At 47.7% G+C, this 14,716-nt stretch overlaps 1 protein-coding gene across 1 annotated transcript in view; it reads left to right on the top strand.

The window, feature by feature from the left end:
* LOC144817999 (complement component C6-like) overlaps positions 1 to 14,716 on the top strand; it is a 652,704-nt gene that overhangs the window by 595,655 nt on the left and 42,333 nt on the right. The window lies entirely within an intron of this gene.

Genomic DNA, 14,716 nt, shown 5'->3' with positions numbered 1-14,716 from the left:
TGCTTCAAGTAGAAATCCCTGGAGAAACACAGGAACGGTCACTTTCCCCTAGCAATAAAAGAGTGAAGCAGCAAGGATGGTGACGAGTCAAGATTGCCCCGGTTCGAACAAAGCCAGATCCCAACACCATGAGAAAAGAAAGGCAGGCTGTGTTCCAGGCACTGTCAGGGGAGTCTGCCCTATCCGAGGCATTATGAAACTTCAAAAGCCCAGTCATGGCCGGTGGCAGGAGGAAGCTTGATGGATGATGGGTCGGCACCGTGAAGAGGCTGCAAGACTGACGAAGGTACACCTCCATGCCCTGCTTGCCTGAGGGCGGGGATGCCGAGGAGGCCTCTCCCGCAGCAGACGCAGGCCGTGACTGGACGCTGACCCGTACCAACGATGACATGACAAACTTTAGTTGTATGCTGTTACTACCTATATTACTTCTTTGTTCTCTTGTTGGGGATACTTTCTGTCAACTATTGTTTCCTTCTCCTCCACACCATTCTACTTACTCAGTGCTAGACTATGGCGCTTCGAGATGGCTTGTTATACCCACACTCGTCCCCCACACACAAGCTCTAAGACAAGCGATCCACCTAGCATTCAGTACACCCCAGCCCCATGACTCAGAAGCTTTGCATTATTAGTCTCAATGTTCGAAGCCTAGATAGCCGAGTAAAGTGCACAGCGGTCCTGTCTATCGTGGAGCGGTCAGGTAACGATATCCGCCATACTCATAGGGGGGACTTTAACCTAGTGATGGACTCAGACTTGGACCGTTCTTACCAGCGTTCTTCCCAGACAGGGGCTTTCTCACATGCCGGTCTGCAATAGTGGACATTTGGAGATTCCTCCATCCCTCTGCAAGGGACTATACATTCTATTCTGCAGTCCACAAATCTTAGGCCCGAATTGACCATTTTCTCACGTCAACGGCATTGACTAAGTGTGTCAGAAAGGCGTGCATTGAGCCCCACTCTCTGTCTGATCACGCCCCAATCACATTGACATTGAACCTACGCGCTACGCAATTCCGCCATTCTCTGTGGTGCCTACGAGACACCACGCTACAGTCCGAACAGACGGTGAAGACGATTTGTGCAGCTATAAGGGACTACATCAGCACCAATGACCCCGAAGAGACCGGCCTTGCATCAGTGTGGGAGGCCCTGAAGGCGTCTTTCAAGGCAAATTCATAGCTATTGTGGCTGCTGAAAATAAATTGTGCAAAGATAAGCGGTCACAAATTGAAACCAAGGTCTCCGAGCTTGAATCAATTCACAAACGCACAGGTGCCCCTCGGGTCTGGAGGGAACTAGAAAAACAGTGCCTTCTCCTGCGATGTCTGGATCTAGATTGGACAGAGTACACCCTCTTACAACTTAAGCATATGTTCTCCGTCAGTGGTGACCGTGCCGGCCACATGCTGGTACACAGGCTGCATGGCAAAATATTGTCTGGGTCAATCGATGTGATCCTTAATGCTGAAGGGGAGGAGGTGCACTCTGATCCCAAGATAGCTGAGGTCTTCCAGATTCTTCTATAGTAAGCTATATGTGGGAGAGGATGACCCGTCGGGAGATATCAAAGCCTACCTCTGGGACATCCCACAAACAGATCTCGTACCAGTGTTGGCTTCCCCAGCTAGATCAGCACATCCGTATAGAAAAGGTGGTATCAGCTTTTGCTCGCTTTCAACCCTCCAAGGTGCTGGGCCCGGATGCTTTTACCACCTGTTCTTTAAGACGTTTTGCCAAGACCTGCCCCACCTGTTGACTCGACTGTTCAACCGGTTGTATGACGTTACAATGCATACTTTTACAACACATACCTTTACAACGCATTATTTACAACGCAACATCCATTACAACGCATTCCATTACAACGCATGTCATTACAATGAATTTTTAAAAACTACCTTTACAACGCATTCCATTACAACGCATACTACCTTTACAATGCATACCATTACAACGCATAACATTACATTGCATGTATGGTAAGTATTGGATAGTGTAGGGATAAAAATTACTTTTCTAACTCCAGGGTGTGCAACAGTAGGGTAAGTGTTGGATAGTGTAGGGTAAAAATTACTATTCTAACTCCAGGGGGTGCAACAGTAGGGTAAGTGTTGGATGGTAATGGCATGCGTTGTAATGGTATGCGTTGTAATGACTGCGTTGTAGTGGTATGCGTTGTAGTGTCATGCGTTGTAATGGTTGCGTTGTAATGGCATGCGATGTAATGGATGTTGCGTTGTAAAAGTTTTGTTGTAATGGTAGTGCGTTGTAAAAGTTGCGTAGTAAAGGTTGTTTCCCGTTCAACCTGTTCCTGAGCTCATGGTCTCTGATGGACACGATGCATGAGGCTTCCATCTCAGTGATCCTCAATCACCATAAAGATCTTAAGGAATGCGGGTCATATTGGTCCATTTCCCTGATTAACACAGATGCCAAACTGTTCACGGGCATTTTAGTGACACCCCTTAATCCACTCATGCAGGGCCTGGTGGATCGAGACAAGGTGGGATTTGTCCCGAGGAGACAATGTGGGGATGATACAAAGCGCCTCATCCACCTCACGGACCTGGTCCGGCGTTCGTGGAGAGAGGCCATCCTTCTCTCCTTCGATGCTGAGAAGGCATTTGACTAGGTCCATTGGCCATACTTGCTCACTACGCTCCGTCGGTTTGGTTTCGGGGACAGGTTCATCACCTGGATGCGCTGTATCTACAGTGCTCCCAGAACGTTGACCAGGGTTAATGGGATCTCTTCCGCAACATTCCCATATCAAGGGGAACACGCCAGGATTGCCCCCTCTCCCCACTCCTGTTCGCACTTTATATGGAGCCCATTGCACATAAGGTATGGTTTAACCCTCAAATTAAAGGAATATGCTGGGAGCAGATGCGCACGATTAGTCTATTAGCTGATGACTTTGTCCTGTCCCTGACAAATCCACTAACCACACTTTCGGTGATGTCTCCTGGTTTAAGGTAAATCTACCCAAATCACAGATCTTGAATCTCTCAGTTGCCCCTGCCCCGGTGCTGCACTCCACACAGAGTTCCCCTTTTAGTGGGCAACGGACATGATCCCATACCTGAGTACCCTTTTGGCTCCCACACCTACAAGGACGTTGGCCACTGATTATGATCCCCTTTTAGACCAGACCACCAAGACGCTATCCACCTGGAATCGTGCTGGCCTGTCATAGGCTGGCCGCATTGCTGCCGTCAAAATGAAGATCCTACCGTGCATCCTCTACATCTTTCAAACCATACCTCTACCCCAGGCCCTTCCACCCTCCGCAACTTGCCATTAACTGGTTTGTCTGAAACGGCAAACAGCTGCGCTCAGTCATCAGCTTGTCACTCGTCCTAAAGCGGAGGGGGGTGTGGGGCTACACCAGATCTTTAGGTATTTCCAAGCCATGCAACTGTCCGATTTCAGCAAAGCACTGGTCCTTTATGGATCAATCGATTGCAGGAGCCAATATCTGGAGGGAAATTTGGCTTCCGCGCAAGCACAGGGCATGGGGACTTTACTCCTCTCCTGTAACAACCTTGAAAATTTGGGATGTGGTTGCTCTTTGGCATAAGCTTACAACATTCCCCTCGCCGATGTCACCAATAGTAGATAATCCGGACTTTCCCCTGGGATGCAGATCCGAGGTCTTTCAGCACTGTCACGAAATGGGTTGCAAACGGGTGGGGTTGCTTTTCAACCTCAGCGGGATCATTCCCTTTGACCAGCTACGTCTGGAGTACTCACTACCAGAGACAGACATGTTCCCATACACGCAGTTGAGACACTTGATGACCTCCCCAAGCATCGAGCCTGGGGCTTCTCGTCCTTTGACCCCCTTTGAAAAATGGCTGGTATCCACAGATGGGGACAAACGTATCATCTCTGAGCTTTATGCCTTCTTCGTGCTGTGCACCAACCCAATCAACTCAAAGGGGCAGCTTAGGTGGGAAGAGGAGTTGGGGCGTCAACTCTCCAGCAAAGAATGGCAGGATATTCACTTCAGAATTCACCACACAGTACACTACATGGAGGGCACAGAATCTGCTTACAAAGTTGCCTCCTATTGGCACCTAACATCCGCCTGGGTCCATAGTTGGAACAAGAAGCGCACGGCATTATGCTGGCGGGCATGTGGTCAAACGGGCTCTCTTTTTCACCTTCTCTGGAACTTTCCCAAGCTGGTCAGATACAGGGAGCAAATCTTGAATGATATTGATCATGCCTTGCACACGACCAGCCCCCACTTTCCTCCATACATAATATTGGGTCTCCCAAAGGCCTAGACCTTCCCCTTGCGAACACTCAGGTGCAGACAAATAGCTCTTGCTTCGAATGTTACGCAACAGGCTCTCTTGGCACGCTGGGGCACTAATGAGATCCCTGACCACTTAGCATGGCTGAGAAGACTGTGGGTGGCACTGGCTATGGAGCGCATGTCATTGATACTAAATAATTAGAGCGGATGAATATCCAGAGTTATGGTCACCGTTCAGTGCAGTGCTATCGAAGAAACTCAGAGAAGTGCCCTGCCCAAAATTTCTGCAAATCTTGCGCATGGCGTCTCCAAAGAGCAGGGATGCTGCGTAGGTTACCACCTGCAAAACTACACCCCCATACAACACACTGGGCCCTGGAGGATCGCTAGACTTAAGGTAAAATCCACCAAGGTGCGAAGGAGACAAGGGAGCGGGAAGGGGTGGGTGGCATAGTTGTTTTTTCATACAGTAATACTCTCTATACACTATTTTATTCTACCTCTTGTGTCCTTCACTCAATTCTATGCTGTTACTCCATATATAAAGGTTTTCGTAAGTAGACTCAACGCCAGGCCCAGGGTTGTAGGCTAAAGCTGTGTGCTACTGTTTGCATGCCAATCGGTCCCGGCCAATGGTTTTAGGCGTGAGCTGTGTAAATGCCTTACTGATCTAATTGCATGTTAGCAGCTCCCTCCGTGTCAAAGCAATGCCAGCTTCTGCAGCAGGTGGGGAGCTGTCAGGGACTGCGGGTGCCTTGAGGCTCCCCTCGTGGTCCCCAACACTAGAAGGTGGGTGCACTGGGTGGAACCAGGGCTCCCACAACAGGGGCCAAGACCCAGGGGATGGGGTACACTGGCTTAAATTAGCCCAGGAGGGGGGGCCGCAGCAGCCCCTCCTCCCATTATCATTATTTTATTTACATAAAAGGCTGTGGATGGGGTCTCCAGGGCCAAAAGTGGCCGTGGAAGTGGGCCACGCAGCCCCCTCTTATTATTTTATTTTATTTTTTTAATTTAAAAAAACAAGGCAGGCCCCGGAGGATGGGGTCCTCAGGGCCGAAATCGGCCTGGGCGGGGGGACGCTTAGCACCCCTCCCCTATTCAAAATAGGCCTGGCCCAGGGGGATCGGGTCCTCGGGGCCAAAATTGGCCCAGGGTAAGGGCCCAGGTTAGGGGCCCAGGCTAGGAGGGTCACAAGGCCCCCCTCCCCAACACAGAAAAAAGAAAAAGAAAAACTGGCAAGTCCCCAGAGGCCCTTCCCCCTTTCTTCACCACTCTACAAACACGCTTCCTGGCACTCTGTTGGTTGAGGGGTGAAGTCCCCTTGGCTGCTGAGGGTCCTTGTAGGCCAATAAGACTTCCTCTTTCCTCCAGTAAGTCCCGCACACTGGGATTGCTGGGAGGTGGTCGGAGGCCACGCCCCCTTTTCCACCACTCTGCAAACACACCTTCTAGTGCACTACTAGTTGGGGGATGAAATTCCTTTGAATGCTGAGGGTCCTTGGGGGCCAACAAGCCATCCTGCTACCCCCAGTAAGTCCCAAACAGCGGGATTGCTAAGAGGACTTCTGAGGCCCTGTCCCCTTTCACCACCACTCTGCAAACGTGCCTCCTGGTGGACTGCTAGTTGGGGAATGAAGTCCTCTTGGATGCTAAAGGTCCTTGAGTGCCAAGAACCCCTTCTGTTACCTCCAGTAAGTCCCAGACAGCAAGATTGCTGAGAGCTGGTCAGAGGCCCCACCACCTTTCTCCACCACTCTGCAAACGCATCTACTAGTTGAGAAACTATAGAAATTCACTGAAAAAGCAAAGGTTACTGGGGCGTTAGAGTTAGGAATTAGCATTTTAAAAAACCTTAGAAATTCACTGAAAAAACGAAGGTTACAGGGTGGCTATAGTAAGGCTAAGGTTTCTCTCATACAAAACCAGTGAAATTCAGCAGTTATAGTGAGCTGATCTAACTATAATTCATGCCCCCACAATGCACTGCTTATGACCTCGAATATATTACATCACTGATGACATCTCAAATGACATCATCCACACAATCACTGACGCACCCAGTCACACCCCATTGGAACTTTTCATGAACCCACTCCCACACAACCATTCAAAAACCCATTCACAGACCCATGCCAGTACTTGCACACTCACTCACTGATTTATAGATCTACACAAACATCCACTCACTCATACAGCCACTTATACACACCCTCACTCACTAATACAGCCACTGACATATCCACTCATACAGCCACTCACACACTAAGTCAGTCACCTATAGAGCTACTCAAACACCTAGTCACTCGCCCATACAGTTAATCACACAGCTATTACTCATCCATACAGATACACACACACACACCCTCACTTACTCATACAAATACTAACACATACTCACTCATCTACAGTCACTGACACAAGCACACACTTACCTATACAGCCACTCTCACACCTATACAGTCACTCATGTACCATATCACTCACCAATACTGCCTTTCACATACCCAGTTACTCAACCATATACCACTGACACATCTACTCCCTCACTCACACAGCCATATACACACTCACTCACCCATACAGCCCCTCACACATGCACTCACTAACCCAGACAGCCACTGACTCACCCACTCACTCATCCATACAGGCAGTCACACACCCCCTCACCCACCCACCCACATGGACACTCAGACAGGTACTCATACAACCAATCACTCACATATACAGCCACTCACATGCCCACTCAAACACCTATATAGCCGCTTAGTCACAAACTCACTCATCCATACATTCACTGAAACACCTAATCACTCACTTATACAGTCCGTCATGCACCCACTGAATCATCCATACAGGCAGTCATACACCCATAGATTCACCAATGCACCTTTATATACATATTTAACACTCATAAACATTTTTAAAACACTCAGAGTCACTGGATGATGTCATTTTAGATGTCATCAAGGATGTCACTGACCATGTCATGAGTGATGTAATATGTGAAGTCATAATCAGTTTATTGTTGAGGCACAAGTTATAGTTAGCTCAGCTAACTTTAACTACTGAATGTTACTGGTTTTGTACGAGTGTCTAACTACCTCTCCATTTCAGATTCTGCACTTCAGAATGTGGAGCAAAAGCATTATACTGCATGTTTACCACCATTCTGAGCGATAGAAATTACAGTTTTGCAATTTTCCACATACAACTTTCACCAGGTTTTACCTGGTGACATTTATGTAGGGAAAAACCATGTAGACTTTCCACTGCTGGCTAGAACGGTGCTGGGATTGTCTGAGAAGGAGTATTAGCTCTAAGAGACTGGAACTGGCATACAAACTGGCAATACCCTTGAAGGGACTGCCAACCACATTGGGACACTTTACCCTTAGAGACTTACACCACTGGGAAACAACAGGATTTGATACTATAGGACACTTATTTGAGAATAATACCTTTGTAGACTTTCAGACATTGGTATATGAATGGGATATCCAGAGGGGACAACTCCTTCTATACAGGGAATAGTGTATGCTCAGTCACTCGTGCTCACTTGTTCTCAGAGAAATATACAGAGTATACACAGTGGGACGTTTTCAATAATATTTATTGAACCAACGTTATTCTTGCATAAAATACGTGTGTGTTAGAAATGGGGGTCTCTAGTTGGCAGAGGTAAGTATCTTTGTCCAAGTAGGGACCCTTCTTCTTAGTCAGGGTAAGGGGAGATACACTTCTAAAATAACCCCTGCTCACCCCCTTGGTTGTTTGGTACGAGCAGACAGGCTTATCTCAGAGGCAGTGTGTAACGCATATGTACATGCATACAGTAACACAGTGAAAACACTATAAATGGACACCACACCAGTTTAGAAAAACCACACAAGACCAAAAACGACAAATATCCAACAATCAATACTATAAAAATAGTTACTGTGAAAAAATAACCTTTAAATTGCAGGAATTTATTTTATTTATTTATTTATTTTTGATATTTATAAAGCGCAGCATATACCCTCGGGCGTCTTGGCGCTAATAAAACCAGTTACTTGTGGTGAGAAACGTGGGGACGGAAGAATCATTGATCGAACAGCCAAGTTTTTAGGAGCTTACGGAAGTGAAGGAGGGAGGGGCTCTGCCTGATGTTTAGGGGTAAAGTATTCCAGAGCTTCGGGGCTGCCACCAAGAAGCGTCGATCACCCCAGGATACCGTCTTTGTACGAGGAATGACCAATTGGCCGAGGGTAGCTGAACGTAACATTCTACTAGGTTTGTACGGTTGCAGCTGCTCTTTCAGAAAGTGAGGTCCTTGGTTATTGAGCGCTTTGAACACGATACAAAGGGACTTGAAATGGATTCTGTTTCGAATGGTGAGCCAGTGGTAATCCTTTATGCTTCTTGATATTGATTCATATTTTGTTTTGCCTGAAAGCAGGCGTGTTGCTGCGTTCTGGATAGTTTGTAGTTTGGTTATTACTCTGGATTGGGCGTTTAGAAAGAGGCCGTTGCAGTAATCCAGAGCAGAAAATACTAGGGAGGTGACCAAAGTTTTGATGGCAGACTCTGGGAGAAAAGGTCGGATTTTTCTGATCATCTTTAGTTTTAGATGTGCTGTGGAAACTGTTTTATTGGCATGATCCATGAAGTGTAAACCTTCATCGAACACAATACCGAGATTCCTAACTTTGGCGGTTGGGGTGGGAGGGGTACCGAAGGCATCTGGCCACCAACTTGATGGCCAGGCTGGGAGAAGAGGTCCAAATATGACCACCTCAGTTTTATCTGAGTTTAATTTGAGGCAATTAGTGGCCATCCATTCTCCTATGTCAACAAGTCCCTTCTTAAATTTTTCCGCCACTTGATCTCCGTCACCTTTGATTGCCAGTACCAACTGGGTATCATCGGCATAGGAGGTTAGGCTCATCCCGTATGCTTTGATGGTTTTAGCAAGGTCCGACACATAAATGTTGAAAAGTGTCGGACTAAGGGATGAGCCTTGAGGAACTCCGCAGGGAGATGAAAGTTGTGCCGATTGAAATGGGCCTAAGATGACAGCCTGCGTCGTTTTGGCTAGGAAGGAGGCAATGAGATCTTTAGCAGAGTGGCAGATTCCGAATCCCTCGACACGATCGACCAAGATTGTATGGTCGACCGTGTCGAAGGCCGCTGATAAATCCAACATTACCAGGATGGCTGTTCCCCCCTGATCCTGGATTACCCTGATATCATCGGCGGCCTTAATCAAGGCTGTCTCTGTCCCATGGTATTTCCGGAATCCAAATTGCGTGTCATCCAGGAGATGGTGTTTTTCAATAAATTCAGAAAACACAGTTCTTCCGATTAGGTAGCGCCATTCAGGGCTACTCCGACACTGAACACGTCAAAGTCTAACAATTCCAGCCAACCGCGTTGGTAAGGGCCAGCTAAAGCGTCGACAGACTCGGCGATAGTACCTTTCTTGTTGTAGCCAATGCGCCGATGCGAGTTGGTCGGGGCAACCGTCGCGGTTGTGATGTGAGATGGAAGCGTTGCAGAGTGTGGTGTCCTCATGGCTCGGTGCAGGCAGAGGCTTGTTGATGGAGTAGGTGAGACCAAGGCTTACATTGCAGGGTGAGATGCTGGTTGATGTTTGAGTCGGGCAGCGACAGAGTCTGTGCAGCGTGTGGTGAAGTGGTGCGGAGTGCGGTGCCCAAAGAATGCGGTGCAAGCAGTGGCTCATTGACGGAGTCGGTGAGACTAGAGTTGCATTGCGAAGTGAGTATGTGCTCTCTGCAGTGCCTTCAGGACACGGAGTCTGTGACGGACTCGGTGACGGAGTCGGCTGCTCATTTCTTCTGAGGTGACTGGAACCAGCTGAGCCAGAGAGAGTGCCCAGAAGGATGGTGGGGTCTTTGCTTTTCCTGAGACCTCTTGAACAGGGGGCAAGCTTCACTTCAAGCCCTTGGTGACACTTTATAAGCAGGATACACACACAGTTCCTCTCCTTGGCAGAAACAGCCACTACAGGCCAACCCCAGACAGATTACAGCAAAGGGGCAGTTCTCCTCCTCCAGTTTCTTCCAGCTCTTCTCCTTGGCAGAGGTTCCTCTTGATAAGCTCCACTCCAAGCTCTTGGAGAAACTCTAACAGCAGGATGATGAAAGCAGCACAGTCCAGTACTTTCCCTGCCCAAGACAGAAGCAACCACTGCAGGCCAACCCCAACAGCACACAGCACAGGGACAGTACTCCTCCTCCAGCTTTCCTGGATCTTCTTCCTGGAAGGTTCCTTAGTATGTCAGTAATCTGAAGTTCTGAGGTCTGGGCCCCAATATTTATACTGGTGGCAGAGAAGCTCTTTGTCCAGTCAAAACCAGTGCTGGCCTCTCTGGTGCAGCTTCCTGGCAGGAGGTGGAGACAGCATTGTGTAAGTCAGACCAGGCCCATACAGGAGTGAAAGAACTCTCCTCCCGCTACTCTGAATGCAGCCCAGGACTATTCAGCCCAGCCCTGACTCACCCTGGAAAGGCAGGACACACCTCAACCCCCGTGGCTCTTTGAGATGATGCACCTTCCCAGCCCCTGTCACTCCCAAGCCAGACAGTCAATACACAACCAACAGAGGCACACTGGATGATTAGGCAAGAAAATACCTACTTTTAAAAGTGGTATTTTCAAACCCAGAATGTAAAAATCACTGTCTCTAAAAGATGCATCTCAACATTCTGAGTTCACGCATATCAAACCTTATTTTCCTATCTTGTTCCCATGGGCTGTTATGCTTAAAAGATGTTATAAGCAAACTCCCCATTCTATCTTATGTGGACAGATAGCCTTACAATAGTGAAAAACAAGATTGGCGGTATTTCACTATCAGGACATGCCACACACAACAGGGCAGGTCCTACCTTTCACATGCACTGCACCCTGTCCACAGTGGTACCTTGGCCTACCAAAGAGGTGACTAACATGTACGAAAAGGGAAGGGTAGGGCCTGGCAAGTGGGTGCACTTGCCAAGTCGGCATGGCAGTGCCAAACTGCTCACAGACACTGCAGTGGTAGGTCTGGGTTACGTTTACACGCTGCTCATGTGGGTGGCACAGTCAGTGCTGCAGGCCCATTAGCAACATTTGAGTAACAGGCCCTGGGCACACACAGTGCACTGTACATTATTTACTGACTAGTAAATCATAAATGCAAATCATGGAATCACCAATCCATAAATGCAATTTACAAGGAGAGCATATGCACTTTAGCCAGTGGCGGCTGGTCCATGGGGGCGTTTGGGCGCCGCCCCCCTGTTTTCTCGCCGTGCGAGAAGGTAAACAAAGGTAGTTATTATTACCAATGATAATAACTACCATTTGTTTCTGCCTTGCCTTCTCGCACGGCGAGAAAGCAATATTTCCTGTGTGGGCGGTGTTACTCGAGGGCAGGGGGGAGCGGCTTGCCCACTGTTGGTAATACTGTCTGTTTGGGCAGCCTGAGAGGCTACCCAAACAGGCAGTATTAACACAGTAGGCAAGCCGCTCCCCCCAGCCCTCGAGTAACCCCTCCCACTCTCCCTGTCTCTCTGTATGCTGCTGTGCTGCAGCATACAGAGAGAAATGACGTCGGTAGGGCAGCCGGCCGAACCAATCACAGCGCTGGCTACTGTGGAGGGGAGGGAGGCTGCCTGCTGCCTTCTGATGACGACGGAATTCTACAGCGACGGCGGGAGTCGGAAGTCTGGAGCCTCAGTCAGGAAAGAAAAGCGGGAAGCCATTAACTAAGGTAAGTTTCGTTTGTAAATTGTTAATATTTAATTATCCCACCTCCCGTCCCCCCCCATCCACTCCGCCGCATGATAGTTGTTAATATAGCTTCTGCTGATGGGCTGTGTACAAAGCTATGTAGTTTGTATAACGCGAATGTTAAAGCTGAGGCCCTGGCTTTCCCTGTGAGGTGTTTAAGATGTAGATTTAGTTTGCCATTCTCCGAGAACCAGATGTCTTATTAATTGTAATTTGAAGTTGAAGCGATTTTAAGATTGCCAAGGCTCCAGCTGTGTGTTGATTTGTTCTTGTATTTCCCGAAGACATTCACCTTCGTCTTTGCAGCATTTACCACCAACTTGTGATCCACTTGTTTGATGTTTATTGTACGGCACATTACATATTGCGACATGAACAGTAACGGACCTTTCTCAATCGAACGGGAGCATTCCTGTGCAATATGTGTGAATTTGTTTTACACACGATACCGAATAAATACATTTGCAAAACAAATGATAGAATGGTAATCAGAAGACTGGAGACAACTTTTCTAGGCGTGATTTGTGATACATTGATCAGAGAGATGCCTGTGTTTGATTATGTGTCACTAGTTTGTTTCTTGTCTAGCTTTCAAAGGAGGCTGCTTTGTCTTTTTACTGGCTCTACACTGAAGCGGGCTTCTGAGTGGCAGTGGTGAAGGTACTTGCTTCTATATGCTGGGCAGATAAGAAAGCTGGCCGTCCTGCGCGGGTGACTGATGTGGTGTGTGTTAGCAGTGCCCTCCCCTTGTACCCTCTCCCTGCATTAACTTGCAAATTGTGTGTGTGTGTGTGTGGGAGAGACAATCAGACTTGCTCGCCAACAGGTCCCAAACATTTGCGCCTCACCACTTTCAAATGTCACCAGCCGCCACTGACTTTAGCACTGATCAGCAGTGCCCTGAGTCATAAAACCAACAAAAACAGGGTTCAAAACAGGAGGCCAAAAAGCAAAAAGTCTCGGTATAAACCTGCTTTAAAAGTCAGGTCTTACAGTGTACTCCAATGATTAGGAGGCAGAAGCAAACAAACGAGATTACAAGCACCAGGAGAGTAAACAGTAGACACATGTTTGCCAGGTTGCTGAAGCAATGAATATATGAAGGCATATATATGCAAAATGGTAATCCAATGTACTCCTACGATGCAAACCCTACTCTAAGTGTACCTAGAGTGTGTGTAGGTGTACAGCCAAGAAGCCCCCTAGGGACGATTCAACCCCATTACCTGATGGGAGAGAGTGAAGGACCCCTTCTTGGTCTCGAGTTGGACACCCCTTACGGAATGTCAGACGGGTGTGTGGTGATGTCTCAGCAGGCAGGGACCTTCGGTGTCAGCAGAAGTGCCTCCTCTACCAATCTATCAGGATGCCTATGTTTTATAATAAAAGCAGCCTTCACGATGTGCACACTAGATGAGTCATGTTATGGATATGTGGATAGCGCTGTCACCCCATGGATGAAGATACGACGATTTTGTACCCAGTGTGTAGAGAGGCCTAGTACATGTTGTTCAGGGAATCGTGATAATGTTGTGCGAAGCTGGATGTATAAACAAAGTTGTTTCAGAGAAACTAATCCAACATTGTCATGCATGCAAATGTCTGCAAAAGGTCACCGCAGAAACGTTATCTTCTAGGACAATGTAAGGAATAAGCTGCCTTGCTACATTGGCCTAACTCGGAAATATAACATTAGGGAGCAGTGGAAAGTAAACACACTAGGTCGAGACTGAATAGTGGTCTCCTGGCTCTATAAATTCCTACTAGAATGCACAGGTGTTACCTCGCATGCACTGGGGGCCATATTTTTGAGCTGGTTTGTGTGGTTTTTGCACCACACAATGTGGTGCAAGAGCAACGCAAACCTTAAGACAGGTTTTTGAAGCCACGCAAAACAACTTTTCATGGCTCTTTGTGGCTCCAGAAATCTGGGCTAACACAGCAAAATGTATATCGCTGTGTTGTGTTACTCTGCCCTGGGAAGGTGTTCGTTGGGGGTTGCGTGGGTGTTCTAATGCAACTCCCATGGATTTGTGATGCATGCCCAGATTTACAAGAACTTGCAAACCTGGGGATGTGCAAATATTGTACACTTTCCTAGGGGAGATGTAACGGGGAAATATATCTCTATTTCTCCTCGTGTCTTCCTCTTTCTGTTTGCGCTGCATTCTGTAGAACACATAGATAGAGGAATAAACCTCCCAGGATTGTTTTGTGCAGGATGAGTTAGTGCTCACTTACAATGGTAACAGCAGTAACGATGACCAACCATCTTAAGCAGTAGGAATGAATAAGTAATAGCCGGCCCCTACTGCTTCTAATAGTATACTTTATTAGGAGCCAGTCTCAGCGACACGGAGAGTATGCACTAAATGAGTTCGGGTGGGGCTGCAAGTGGAGGGGAGCGACCTGGTGAGGAGATAACATCACCCATAGTGGATGTCTGCTTAAGATGACTCCTTATAACAGTAATATCCCTGGAGGGAGGGGGGAACCTCACTCACATGGCTACAACATTCACTAAGTTTCTAATGCAATGTTCTAGCAGGGTACTCTCCGGAGGAAAGCATGATAGGGGTGGGGACCAGTTTAAGGTTTGCCTTAATAGTGTATACAAGAAAAAGTGACAACATATGGAGTCTGTGATAACCATTGGGTATGCAGTT

Source organism: Lissotriton helveticus, chromosome 2_1, assembly GCF_964261635.1.
Source record: "Lissotriton helveticus chromosome 2_1, aLisHel1.1, whole genome shotgun sequence".
NCBI lineage: Eukaryota > Metazoa > Chordata > Amphibia > Caudata > Salamandridae > Lissotriton > Lissotriton helveticus.
This window is presented reverse-complemented; position numbering and strand designations above follow the sequence as displayed.